The 14759-nt window shown below is 44.5% G+C and overlaps 1 protein-coding gene across 1 annotated transcript in view; it reads left to right on the top strand.

Moving 5' to 3' along the window:
• The first annotated feature begins 1581 nt into the window (after positions 1 to 1581).
• The window catches only part of CAPN13 (calpain 13), a 79333-nt gene continuing 66155 nt past the window's right edge, over positions 1582 to 14759 (top strand). Inside the window, exon 1 of the mRNA XM_032882028.1 lies at positions 1582 to 1617. The gene's annotated coding sequence lies outside the window, so the exon portion shown is untranslated. The remainder of the gene's footprint in view (positions 1618 to 14759) is intronic.

Here is a 14759-nt window from a genome sequence, read left to right as displayed (position 1 = left end):
AGAGAGCATAAGCAGGAGAAGAAGAAGGAGGCTCCCCGATGAGCAGGGAGCCGGATGTGGGGCTCCATCCCAGGACCCTCAGATCATGACCTGAGCCAAAGGCAGACGCTTAACCAACCCAGGCATCCTGAGACAGTTCCCCCTTTTACCTCAGTAATAAAATTTCCCCCTTTTAACTCAGTATCCCCAAATCTTGCTCTGGAGCAACAGTTCCTGCTCTAAGGAGAAAAAAAAAAAAAAATGATGACATAGGAGAAGACAAAATCATCATCAGTAAGCAGAAAAACTCCCAGTGAGTTTTCTTTAGGGACTCTCAAGACACACGGACGTGGGCAGGACCTTCTAAAGCATTTTCACGCCATGTTTTTCTGAAACTCTGGATTTCGAATGTTTTGGATTGCCTGCCTTATTAGTAGAATCACACACCACCAAGAGAGGTCTATTTATTCATTAATTATATTCACACAACAGTGTGTTTATTGCTGACTGTATTTACAGTGAAAGTTCTAGCAGCATGTGTTCCCTGGTGTGCAGGAGTTCCAGTAAATAAATAGGAGAGAAGACCAGGCAAGCTTCATAACCTTCCTATCACACAGTCAGGCACGACTCGGAGGCGAAGGGACTGGCCCAAGTCAGACAGCGAGGAACTGGGGAAGAGGAATAAGAGTCCCCTTCCAATGGCTGAGGGACCCCTCCTCTCCACCTGGTGGCCTCCCTGGGGCGCCGTCTCAGCCACACTTGGCACGCGCTGCAATTCTTCCTTCCGAGTTCCAGATCCATCTTTTCCCCGCTATCCCAGCGAGGATGGATCCAGTCACATCAGTTCCTGGTGATTTCCACATTTTTCTTCTTGCTTTCCCTATTTTATCATTCTCACCTGGAACACAGGGTGAGCCCTGATGTTGGAGGGGGGAGGGCGGGGCAGGGGAGCGGTGTTCTCCTCTCTTTCTCCCAGATCCATTAAGTGGGGCGAGGATGTGGACCTTGCCCCCCGACAGGGGGGCTCACCAAGCCCAGGGGTTAATGTGTTCCTCGACCTGTTTGCTGAAAGTAGATGTTCTCTCCAGCAGAAGACCCATGTGATGTGACTTACTTGGAGGGGCTCCTCTTGATACGCAACACCTGGCCACCGCCCTTCCCTGACCGAGAAGGCTCTGAGAAGGCATCTGTAGAAGGACACATTCCCCGTTCCTGATTCCCAGTGTAAACACTTGGAAACAATGAAAAAACCACAGTGCAGGCAACCAAGACATCAGCCACTCTGCTAGGGGCTCCAGGAAGTGAGCTGAGACTAGGAGGGGACTGGAAGACGGTTGCAGTGGAACAAAGTACCCTCCCTCTGGAGGCCCCGAGGTCTAGTCCAAGAGTCATTGTTTAAACAAGGTGGGGCACTCCCCAATGAACATATATAAGGAGGAGCCTACTGCGGGAATAAACCCGGACTCCGGACTCTACCAACATTGCCGGTCTGTGTGTTCCCTGGAGACGCGACCCTCGTCTACCACGGCCACTTTCCCTCCCACAAAGCTGCTGCTGCTGAGTGTGGGGTACCTGGCCAGCCGTCCCCTGGCTCCCGTGGGAATACTGCTGACATCAGATACACCCGTTAGGAAGCAGGTAGGATGTGTGCGGTGACCTCCCTGGGCTTTGGACCAAGGTAGTGGTCCAAACTTCAGTGAGCAAACGAATTCCCCCAAAGAGCATCTTAATTATGTAGATTCTATGTCTCCCCACCAGAGAGGTGTCTGTGGAAGCTCCAAAAACCCAGGACTTCTGGCCCAAAGGGTCCAAGGTTAGGCTTGAAGGAAAGCTAGAGCAAAGGATGAGTTGCCTCGATAAGAGAAGATCATTCATGCTTGGCCTATGTCCCTCCCCTCACAGCAAGGCACCTTAGCTTTTGTGCTCCAAGTCCCAACCTCAAGGGCTACGCTGACCATAAGGGACACCCCGATGGGAGGAATCCTGCCTCCTTGTTCACCCATGTTCAATTTCTGACACGTAGTACATGTTTCATATTTGCTGAAGGAAGGAAAGGGGCTCAGGGCTTACCTTTTGTTTTCAAATGATCTAGCTTCAAAATTACAGGAACAAAGTTGAGAAATCTGGGTTAACCACAACACTGATCACCACGTCAGAGATCAAGGCTGCTCCACTGACCCTAGAGCTGTGGACGGTCGATGCCTGTGCCTCTCGGGCTGCTCAGGCCGGGTCCTCCTGAAGATGCGATTCTGTGCTTAGGGAGATAGCGCTCGCTGTTTGGCTTGAACCCAAGCTAACCAGACTAGAGTAAGTGCAGACACATTTTCCCTCTGTGGTTACAGTGGGGTTATGACCTGTCCTGGGATAGAAATCAAACTTCGCTGACCCCCAGGTGGCATAAACAGAGTGATTCAGCCGATCTTCTTGAATGGTTCCACCTGTCCCGGCTAGAACGAAACCCTTTCTTTCTTTTCTTCCTTTTCTCCATTTTCTTTCTTTTCTATTTTTGCTGGGTGATAGCTTCAGGAGGACTCCATAGTCAGCAGATGAGAGTCTAACCCCCACAGGTGTTTGTGCCTCCTACAGTCCCCTCCCTCCGATGCAGATTCTCCTAGGAAGGCTCTGAAAAGGGCCAAAACAGAGAAACTGGTCAAACTGAGCAGGCCTGCGCTTCCCGTCCCCAACACCTGGCTGGGAGCGAGGCTTCGGGCCCTGACCATCCTGGGTTCCAGCTGGCTTCTGTCTTGGTCCTCGAATTCTCAGGGGACTCTTCTCTACCATGCACTGCTTTTTGCTTTGCACAGACCATTCTGAAGAAAGAATTCTGTGATCTAATGGAAAGGCTGTGCGCGCCCACCAGTCTGCAAAGCTGGTTCCCCCAATAAGCAACCAGGAGAGCATGGCCAGACCTGATTTCGTCATTTTAAATAAGTAAGTTAGTTGAACAAGGTGATCCTGAAGGGGGTCTTCCAGCTCCTTGGGAGCAGAGCCCTTCCTGCTGAAAGGCAGCTGATGGTCGTCTGGTCCTGCTCAGAGGCCATCTAGTTAGCTGATAAACAAATGCCAGTTTTTAAGAGCTGGTATAGGGGTGTGGCAATGAACGCTGGTTCCATGGCGGCCACCTCCGCCGGAGTCGTAAGGAGGATGCTCCGTGTCCTGTACTGAGAGTGGAGTGACTCGGGAGGGGCTGCCTCTCGGCCCCTGAGCTCTGGGATTCACATTCTCACTCTGCTCAATAGCCACAAGGGCCAGGACCTTTGGTTCATTTCTCTCTGAAACGATGGTCCCTTGGGTGATACTCTGCCTTCCGATCCCCAGCTGGGTCAGCCCTGCTGGCCGGCCTCCCATAGCTGTCGATCAGGCATGACCAGGATCTCCCGCAGCTCCAAGATTGGAGCCGGACCCCCCGAGGGCCATCGGGAGTGGCCACACACCTGCTTCAGGGACACGGCCAGTGACCTCCATCTGGATCACTGCTAGGCACAGGGGAGGTCCTAGGACCGTTTCCTTGGTTCTCCTCACCAAACATCAGTCTTGTTCCCAGTCTAATCCTTACCCAGAAGTGGCTTCCAACCAGTAAGCTACATTGTTATGTTCCATCTCCCAAATGCCCAGCATCCTCTTAAATACTAAAGAAACTTTTAGATGGCCTTACCTTGGGGAGAAACTCTGGGCAGAGACCTTCAGGATGGGCTGTCTCCCAGGACTCTGGACTGCCGGCCACAGCGGGTACATACCTTCAACTCCAAGGCCATTCTGAGCCCTGCTGTCTGCCTTTGACACTGTCTACAAACACTGCGTTCTTCCTGGAACCAAGTCACTTTCTCCAGATGGGCACAGGCCTGCCCCCCTACCCCCCCACCCCGCCCCAACTCCCTTGGGGCCTCGCCTGTTCTGACACCTAGCCCAGGGGCAGGTGGAGGCTTCCTGGGGTGGCATCTCCTCCTGGCTCAAGCTGAGGGTCTGCAGGCACTGTCCTTCTCCCTCCTGGCCTGCCCTTCCCCTTCCCACCAGGGCCTTTTCATACCCCTCACAAGCAGGCTCCTAGACCCTCTGCTCCCCTTTCTCCAGTCTCCTCTGCCTATCGAAGCCCTCCTCACACGCTCCAGCCTTCTTGGTTTTTTTTAAGGGTGGAATGAGAACAAATGAAGGAAGGGGCATGGGAAATCTCAGAGGCCTAAACCCCACCCAGCCTGCTTCTCTCTGCCTCACTCACCTTCTCACACACACATGCATTTTCTTTCATGGTGCTCTTCGACATACTTAATCCAGAAGATCCTCTCAAAAGACTTTTGTTTCCCACTGACCCCATGCCTTGTCCCTGTCCCCATAAGCATGACCCCGTCTAACTGAGTCTGAAATCCACTTGATTTCAGAAAAGGCTCTGAGCAAGCAACTTGGCCTGGGCCTTGTTGGGAGACACCATCGTCCTAAGTCCTGGAGCTGGCTTGGCCAAAGGAGTCTCTCCCTCAGAGTGCTGGGCTGCTGGTGCTACTGACCCTCTCTCCTCCCCTGCCATCCCCACACCATGGCGGGGAGCAGCCACTGGCAGAGCCAGCACCAGGCTCCCAGTTCCACACTCTGCCCTGTCGCCTCTGTGGCCTCCCCTGGCCTGAGATGCCCAGAAATGCCAGGTGCACATGGGGATGCCCAAGCTCCAACTGCTGGCACCCCTGCCCTGTGGCCGGAGCCGTGCCCTGGATCTCACCCTATGGACCAGCTGTCATAGGAGGGGATTTCAGAGCGGTCCCTGGGACAGGAAGGTTGTCTCTGCCATTGGACATCTGAGTGCTCACATCTGAGAGGTAAGAGAGCCAGAGATGTTCAGGCTCTGATTCAACACCACAAGATTCTGGGCTTGCATGAGAATGACTTTCCCTAGCAGGTTTTGGCCTTCCTGCTCTCCTGTTCTTCCTCAGGATCTCCATCTCCACTGACCCACCGGCTGTCTGTCTCCATCTCCACCAACCCACCAGCTGTCTGTATTTCTGTCTCCCTGCCCCTCTCTATCAGGGTGCTCTGTCCCTTCCCTGTCTCTATCTCCTCTGTTTTCGAAGGAATTGATTATCTAAATGTGGTAACAACTTCCAAAGAATCTTAAAAAAGAGAAAAGGCCCAAACCCACAGGGCCTGCCTACACCCTCTCTGGTTCCTGCCTCTGGGAGGTGAGCGGTCTGGAGCCTGGGCTATCCAGGGAGAATGGGTCAGAAATAGCAGCTCGTAAGACCAGGATTGTAGATAACAGGCTCGTGTCCTAAAGCCCCCTAATTTGCTTAAGAAGGAGCTGGAATTAGCTAAGTAGAAAGTATATTTTCTCTTGATGGGTGGGTGGGGGGGGAAACCCATGCCCTAAAATCCAAGATCATACCAAATGATCTGGAACCCAGAAAGAATGTTCCATCTTGTCCTCAGAACACATCACCAGCCTACTCAGGGACTTTCCAGGCTTCCTCTGTGATTAAATGACACCTACTGGAGAACTTTGGGGATGGGAAGTATATACTTTCCGTGCAAAGGCAAAGTCCATTTTTTTTTCTTATGTTTGCACACGATGAACCCAATTTAACTGAAAGGAATAATATATTCAGTGGGCTGCTATTTCATTTTCTGCCCAGCAATATCTGTTAGGGTACATAACCCACATTCTCTGTTCCAGAAACAGAACGTTACATAACTTTACAGCTACTAGAAAGTCCAGCCTTCCCAGAGTTCCAAAGAGTAAGGGGAGGGGGGTGGCGTGCCTGCGGTTCACAACCTCAGTGGAGTGGCACTGACTCCCCCAGCCTGGCAAGGATTGTTCGTTACCCCACGGGGCCTTCTGCAAGGGACCCATCAGCTGAGGTCTCCGAGCTCCCTGAGACCCTAGGTCCCAGGAGAAGCTGGGTCCACTTGGTGCGAGCACCAGGGAGTGAGGAGGATGGGGCTGCACTGTCTCTGGGCCAGGAGGGGTGGTTTTGGCTTCCTGCCTCTCCCACACCAGACCCGGCATCGCATCTCTCCCGGGCTGTCAGCCCTGGGGCTGAACCGAGAGTCCCTGGAAGACAAGGCGTGGTTTTGTTCTGCATATACTTACTTCTCTGCTGCTGGTTCCAGGTCTGGGGGCTTTCCAAATCTGAAGCCATGCTAGAACCTTCTTCCATTTCTCTGGCTTCCATGGCCCTCGGTGGGTGAGAGAGGGGTGACCTCTGACCCCTCTCAGCCCTAATGCCACAGAAAAGAAGATGCTCCTTGGCAGGGACAGTGACCTGCTTGGCCTGTAGGCCAGACCATCTGCCATGAAGCTGGGGACTGGACAGGAGTCTCTGCCAAGTGCTGGCCAGACTTCTCTGACCATAAGCCTCAGTTTCTCCTTCTGCATAGTGAGCCCACAGAGTCTTCCTCTGAGGCCTGCCTTTCTAGGGGCCATATACCACCCCACTCATGGCTTTCAGGCCACAAAGGCCGGAAACTCACTGAGCTGATTCTGAAGTGGGGGAGGCACGGGCCTAGATGTTAGGTTCTTTTCTAAACCCTAAAATCCATGTCCGTGTTGCCCTTTATGCCACCTCATACTAGGTCTCCTTGAGAAATAATCATATGCCTTCCCAACTCATAGTCAATTTGTGTACGTTCAAAATTCGCTTTTCCTCTTTTTCCATTTACCTCTCCCCTTTCCCTCCTTCTCTTCCCCTCTCTGTTTTCCACTGCCTTCATCTCTCCCTTTCCCCCTCCTTCTCCTCTCTCCTCTTCCTCCCCCTCTGCCTCTCCATACTCTGTCTACCTCTCCCTCCATTCCCCCTTCTCCCTCTCCAAAGCCCTGAGGTGTGCCTAGGTGTCAGATAGCTGAAAGTGGTTTGCATGGGGCTCTTTTCCGCCAGAGAGCAGTTAAGTGGCTTATTTTCTCCACTCGGGTGGCTAAATTATTCTCAGTGTGTTAAATAGTGTAATTAAACACATACACACGCGAGTGCGCCGGGCCCCTTCCCCCACCCCCCTTCCTTGCTCCTTGTCAGCAGAGAGAGTGTCAGCCCCCGCCTTCAAGCTCTGTTAGTTTTAATTTGAGTTGTGGAATTAGTAATGGGTTTTGCTGGAACACTGTTGTGGGAAATAGATCGCTCCTCGTGCAGGGTTTGGGCACCATTTCAAATGAGTATTTGTTAAGAGGAAAACCATCCCTTGTCATGTTCTGCTACATTACATCAGATTTATTTCCATTGTTCTGAAAAATACCAGCCAGGAGAGAGCTGCGTGCATCACTCCCGGGCAGGGAACAATTGAACTCGGGCTTCCTGTTTCCTAGCTGATTGAAAACAAAATGCAAACAGCATCGGCCTTTGTTGCTGGGACTTGCTAAGCTCCTCCTGGAGGCACAGACAGCCAGCGCAGGCCCTGCACCTGTCACTGTGAAGCCTGTGAGCCGCTGGCCGGTGACAGCGTGGTTTAGTGGCAAAGCTTGGATGTGGAGGAAAAGTGGTGGAGAGAAGCCCAGCAGGTCAAAGTTGAAAGGATCCACCCAATGCAAGGATTCTTCTGCACCCCACCCCCTTTAAGAGCATTCAACCTCAACTTCACCATCGCCACTGAAGAGTGCCCGTGGCCATTTAAGCCACCGTCGGATCTTTTCTTTGGCACTATCCAGTGAGGCAACCACTGGCGTGTGTAGATACCCATGCTTAAATGTAAATTAATTAAAATAAGATGAAATTTAAAATTCAGTTCCTTAGTTGCACTCACCGTATTTCCAGTGCTCAATAGCCACGTGTGCTAGGCTCTTGGGAACCACTCTGCAGATCAGGAGAGACCCACGGGAAGTCCAGGAGGCAACTGACCAGTGGCTGGCATGCCCGTCCCTGGTTACAGGGCACTGGTCCCCGGGGCTCAGGTTCGGGACTAGGGCAGTGGGAGATCCTGACAGGCTGATCATCAGGAGACCTACCACATAGCTTCGCTTATGTCCCATCCAAGCCTTTTATAAGAATCATGCTTGATACCCACCTCGTGCTCTGAGGCTGTTTCATTACCACCTCCAGCCCATTTTATTTGTAGGGAAAGGAGACTCTGATAGTAAGAGCATCGCTAAAGATCACTCAACCCCAAAGCAGCATCTGATGTCAAGCTTAAGTTTATAGTTTCAAGCTGATTCTCCATGCTCTTGACCACCATCCTATGATGTCTCTCTTTTTTTTTTTTTTTTTTTTTTAAATTTTTAAAGGGACAAGGCAGAGCCCAGTTTTCTGAACAGGAACATAACCCTGGGAAGTCAGAGAAGCAGCAGGTGGGATCCTGATCATGGGACCAGGATGGTTCAATCCCTGCTTTCTCTGGAGGGCTGGAAATAGGACTTCTGGGCTGGGTCTGACCGTCACTATTAAGTCCGTTGGTCTGTCTTTCTCCCAGGAAACATTTTTAGATTTCCAATTTCCCAGAAAGTGATCTCTAGGTTCCTTATATGTTTAGCTGATGGCATTTTTGTGCCACTGAAAAAAAATCCCCACTTTTTCCCAGCAGATAAAACCACCCACCAGGAAACCTTACTTACACGCAAAGGGCTCTGTTCTGGCCAGGTGCCCTGGGCTACCCTAACACCCTGCTTTGGCTACCACTGATGTGCTGCTTGCAACGTAGCCCCAGAACTGAACACTAGTGGACTGGATGTCCAGCAGGGCTCAGGAGCAGCTTTATGAGGGAATGGGGGAGGCAGCAGGCAGCTACAGTGGTCTGTACAACAGCGCCTTCCTGGAGGGACAGCAGCTCAGAGCGGAGACATCTCTCCACGTTGTCCCTTTACAACAGGAAGCCAAGTAAGCCGTACAAAATCTTTTCAAAATGAAACTGAGCCAAGGCAAATCCCACTCACTGTTTACTTGCATGGTTAACTTTTAAATGAGAAGACAGATTCGCAGTTTCCTTGGGTAACTTCCATCCTCTCGGTTTTGAGGTCCTTTAGAATTTTAATTCTGCCATCTGCTTGGATAATTGTTCTTCTTTTATATCATTAAAAATGATGAAAAAGTTAAGAAGTAGCTTCATTTTCATTTCAACGTCTTCATCCAGGATCAAGATAAAAATGTTAAACGGGACAGGACAAGGGCTGTAGTTCTGTGGCTATTACAGCACAGTGATTTTGAGATAATCCAAAATTATTCATCCACAATGTCTGGCTCAGACTCTGAATTCTGTATACTCTTCCTGTACTATATACAGCACTAGATTTCTATCATACCATAACAGAGAATACAACCTACCCAGTCTTGCAGTCTCATCCTGTTTCACCATCTTATATATAGAGAATAAAGGTAAATTTTATCAAATACTTTTTTAAAAATCAAGGTATGTTCTATACATATCTCAATACATATGACCACATAGATGTGGGATTCTTCTGTTCCTCTAAAGTCAGAACTTTTTTCTGGAAGGGAAAAAAGAAAAAGAGAAGGAAAGTGAAGTAATTGCTTTTGATAAGGCTATATTTGCTTCTGGAAACCCAAGCATTATTTCCTAAGTGTTCAGAGTTCAAAGTGTTTCTTTGCAAGTCCATTTCAGAATCCTACTTCTTAAAAATCTTATTATAGAGCTATAAAAAATTTTTAAAGCAATGCTTCAGGGGAATGACTGTATTAATTACAAATAAAATTTTTTAAAAAGAGCATCTCTTTTGAAGTTTCTTAAATTAAGTTCCCAAAAGAATTAACATTTGGCTCAATTTATAAAATTTAGACTTCCAAGCAAACAGTCATAACACATTTCTATGTTCATCCAAACATAGATGTTATCTGTGTTCATCCAAAGACACTGTCAAGGAAGTAAAAAGGTAAGCCACCAACTAGGAGAAGATATGCGCAACACATAGGACCAACAAAAGATGACTATCCACAGTAAATAAAGAATTCCCACAAATCAACAAGAAAAAGACAATGCAGTAGATAAATGGGCACAAGATATGGATATTCATCTCACACAAGAGGGATGACAAACGACAAGTAAACATATCGAAAGATGCTTTATCTTACCAGTAATCAGGGCGACATAAATTGTGGCTGCAAGGAGTTGGCATTTTACTCCCACCATGTGGGTACAAATAAGATGCTGGCTGATACCAAGTCCTAATGCGGAGATAGAAAGATGGGAACTCTTACATTGCAGGTGAGATTATAAATTGGTACAATGTTGGAAAATAATTTGGTATATTTAGCGAAGTTGAACATATGCATAGACTAAACCCAGAAATTCCACTCAGTGGTCCTACCACCTCACATACACACCAATACCTATAAAAGTTTCAATCGTTCCATCTCCCTACCAACACTTAGTATGGTCAGCATTTAAAATTTTAGCCTTTCTAATGGGTGTGTGGTGATTATCTCATTGCAGAAACAATTTGCATTTTACTGGTGACTTAACATGTAAAGCATTTTTTCATGTTGGTAATTGCCTGTTTTTGTTTTCCGGTAAAGTGTTCATATCTTTTGACCATTTTTAATGAGTTCTTTTTCTCTTATTGATTTGAAAGAGTTCTTTATGTATTCTGGATACAAGTCATTTCCCTGATCTTTGTGTTACATGTATTTTATCCTGATCTGTGATTTGCATTTTTGTTTTCTTAATGGTGTCTTTCCTGTTTTGGATGAAGTCTAATTGATCTCCTTATTTTTTTCCTTGTAAGGCTCATATTTTTGCATTCTGTAAAAGATACATTTTCTTACTCCTAACTGCATTTTTTTCCTGTTTTCCTCTATGCAAGTATTTTCTTCTCTTTTCTTCTAAAAGTGTTATAATTTTAAGTTTTATTTTTAGATTTGTGATCATTTTGTCTTGATTTCTGATCATTTTGTCTTGATTTCTGTATATGGTATGAAGTGAGAGTCCATTTTTTTGTTTTGTTTTGTACCTTTTTCCATATGGAATTGATCAGCATTATTTTTTGAAAGGTGTTTCTATCTCCATTGAATCACCTTGGAAAGTTTGTCAAAAATCTATTGACCATTTATGTTGCGGTCTGTTTCTGGATTCTCCACTTGTGCACTATTGATCTAATTGTATATCTTTTTACCAATAGAAGTCAGGTTGGCTAGGTCCTCTAACATTTTCTTTTTTTTTTTAAGTAGACTCCACACCCAGAGTGGAGTCCATTGCAGGACCTGTATCCATGACTCTGAGATCAAGATCTGAGCCAAGATTAGGAGTCAGACATTTAACCAACTGAGGCACCCAGGAGCCCCAACATTTTCTTTAAAAAAAAAAAAAAAATTCTTCGGTTATTCTAGGTCCCTTATACTTAAGTATAAATTTTAGAATAAGTTTGTCAATTTCTTTAACAACAAAAAAGCATTCTACAATTTTAGGTGCAATGGTATTGAATCTGTAGATATATTTGGAAACAATTACCATCTTGGTAATACTGAAAATTCCAATTAATTTAGGTCTTTAGCCTTTCTCAGCAAAGATTTGTAGTTTTTGACGTAGAGAGCATGGATGTTTTTAATTAGACATTTTCCCCCAAGTATTTGTAATAGAATGCTATTGTTTTCCTGTTGTTTGCTGCTAGTATATAATATTATAAGTGATTTTCTTATATTAATTTTGTATCTTTCTAGATATAAACATATAAAATAATTCTAGAATTATTTTCTTATTGAGCTGTCTAGGACCTCCAGTACAATGTTAAATAAAAGTGAAGACACTAAAAAAAAAACTGACAATGGGCGTTCGTGCCATGAATATGATTGTAAGTGGGAAAAAATACTTTTCCATCACTAAGAATTATTTTAGCTGTAGATTTTTTTTTATAGATGCCTTTCATTAGTTTGGGAATGTTGTTTACTTTTTCTATGTAATTCTCCTTTGACAATTTTTAACCATAAATGTTGAATCTTGTCCAAATAAGTTTAATTATTGGCTTTGTAACAAATCTTTTTAATATGGTTAATTACACTGATGATTTTTTTCGTGTTAAACCAAACTTACATTCCTAAAATAAACCCCACTTAACCTTGATGTTACTGTTCTTTCTTTTCTTTATTACATTGTTGGATTTGATTTGCTGAAATTTTGTGAAGGATCTTTGCTGTCTCTATTCATGAGGGATAGTGATCCATAATTTTTTTTCCTGTGGTGTGGATTCTTTCATGAGACTTTGTTGTTAATGTTATGTTGAATTGATGAAATAAGTTCAGCAGTGCTTCCCTTCTCCTCCAATTTCTGAAGAAGTTTGTGCAAGACTGGTGCTCTTTTGACCTGGAAAGAATAAGAGACTTTGCCAGTGAAACCCCAAGGGCCTGGGGGTTTCTTTTCGGGAGAGCTTTTACTAACAAATTAAATTCCTTGATTAGATACAGAGTTATTCAGATTTTCTGCTTCTTCTTGTGTCAACTTTGATACATGGTATTTTTCAAGAAATTCATCCATTTCATGTCACAGCAAATTTTTTTAAATTTTTAAAATTTTTTATTTTTATTTTTTTATAAACGTATAATGTATTTTTATCCCCAGGGGTACAGGTCTGTGAATCGCCAGGTTTATACACTTCACAGCACTCACCATAGCACATACCCTCCCCGGTGTCCATAACCCCACCACCCTTTCCCAACTCCCCTCCCCCCAGCAACCCTCAGTTTGTTTTGTGAGATTAAGAGTCTCTTATGGTTTGTCTCCCTCCTGATCCCATCTACAGCAATTTTTTTTGACATTAGTTTCTTCACAGTAGCCTTTTATGAACACTTTAATATTTATAAGATTTATGGTGATAAACCTTCATCAATGATGATATTGATGATTTTTGTTCACACTCTTTTGTCCTCGACTTAACTCAATTCTGGATTTGTCCATTTTTTTGATCTTCTCAAAGGAGCAGTTTTTGCTTTGCTACTTTTCTCTACTGTTTTCTCTGTTATGATTGTCTTCTTTTGTCTGTATTATTTACTTCCTCCTACTTGTGTTGGGTTTTCTTATTTCCCATTAGATCATCTTGGACTCAGGAATTATTTAAAAACGTGTTTAATTCTAGGTATTTGGGGGTTTCCTAACTATCCTATTAGCAATATTAACTTCTAATCTTTGTTTTGTTATGGTTAGAGAATATTCTGTGTGATTCAGTCTTTGGAAATAAATGGTTTTATGGCCCTGTGTATTGTCTGTCTGGGTGACTATATCTCATACATCTGAAAAGAATGTATACGTTGTAGTTTTTAGATATAGCACAGTATATGTATCAATTACATCAAAGTGATTGACAGTGTCATTCAGATATTTTACGTTTTCACTGATTTTTAAAATTTTTGTCTCATTGGCCTGCAAATTGCTGAAACATGTGTGCTAAACTCTCCTACTATAATTGTGGAATTGTTTCTCTCTCACTTTAATTCTGTTAAGTTTTGGTTCACATATTTTCTCTTTTCTTTTTTTTAGGTGCCTACACAATAATGATTTTGTTTTCTGATAAAATTTTATCAATATTAAATGACCCACTTTATGCCTGGCAATCCTGTTAGCTATGAAGTCTATTTTTAAAAGATTTTATTTATTTATTTGACGGATCATAAGTAGGCAGAGAGGCAGGCAGAGAGAGAGGGGGGAAGCAGGCTGAGCAGAGAGCCCCACATTGGGCTTGATCGCAGGACCCTGAGATCATGACCTGAGCCGAAGGCAGAGGTTTAACCCACTGAGTCAGCCAGATGCCCTATGAAGTTTATTTGATCAGTCTATTAATATTCACCCCAGCCTGCTTATGCGTACTGCTTGTATGGCATATTTCTTTTCATCCATTTATTGTCATTATTGTCAAGTTATCTCTGCCTTTATTTAGAGTGTCTCTTATAGACAGCATATAGTTGAGTTTCACTATTTTATCTCCTTTGTAAATCTCTGCCTTTTAATTAAATTTTACGTGTAATTATTGATATAGTTAGAGTTATATCTATTTCTTGTATATTTATCCACTGTTCCCCCTTTATTGACTTCTCTTGATTATGTGAATATGTTTTAGTATCCCATTTTAACTTCTCTATTGTCTTTGGGGCTATATCACTTTTTATTATTTTGTTAGTAGTTGTCTAGGGATTATAATACACATACTCAATCTTCCTAATTCTATTGTACCACTTGATGTAAAATACAGAACAGTTGCAGTCATATAGCTTCCTTTAATTCCCTGCTACTCTTCCTTATGTTATAGTTGTCATATGAATTATATCTGCGTACTTTGAAATCTCTCCAGACAATGTTATAATTTTTGCTTTAAACACACATATGTGTTTTAAAGAATTTAAGAGGAAAAATACCAGTCTTGTGTATTTCTCATATATTTACTATATACCATTCCTGCAAATTCAGTTTTCCCTGTTATTCTTGCCCTCCAAATTGAAGAACTTCCTTTATCATTTCTTCTGAAGCGTGTCTTTGGATGATGAATTCTGTTAGATTCTGTTCATCTGAAATGTCTTTATTTCACTACTATTCCTGAAATATATTTCCACTGGATACAGAATTCTGGTTTGGCATGTCTTTCTTTCAACAATTTTATTATTTTTTAAGGGTTTATTTATTTTAGAGAGAGGGAGAGAGAGGATCCTTAAGTAGATTCCCCGCTGAACCCAAAGCTCGATCATGTGCCCTGAGATCATGACCTGAGCTGAAGTCAAGAGTTGGATACTCAACCAACTGAGCCGCCCAGAGGCCCTACTTTCAGCAATTTTAAAGTTTTTCTGCTGCTTTCTGTCCTCCATGTCTTCTGGTGACAAATCTGTAATCCTTCACATCATTGTTCCCTTTGATTTCACATGTCATTTTTCTCTAGCTTCTTCAAG

The sequence above is a fragment of the Lontra canadensis genome, unplaced genomic scaffold, assembly GCF_010015895.1.
Source record: "Lontra canadensis isolate GAN:19392208 unplaced genomic scaffold, GSC_riverotter_1.0 scaffold78, whole genome shotgun sequence".
Lineage (NCBI taxonomy): Eukaryota > Metazoa > Chordata > Mammalia > Carnivora > Mustelidae > Lontra > Lontra canadensis.
This window is presented reverse-complemented; position numbering and strand designations above follow the sequence as displayed.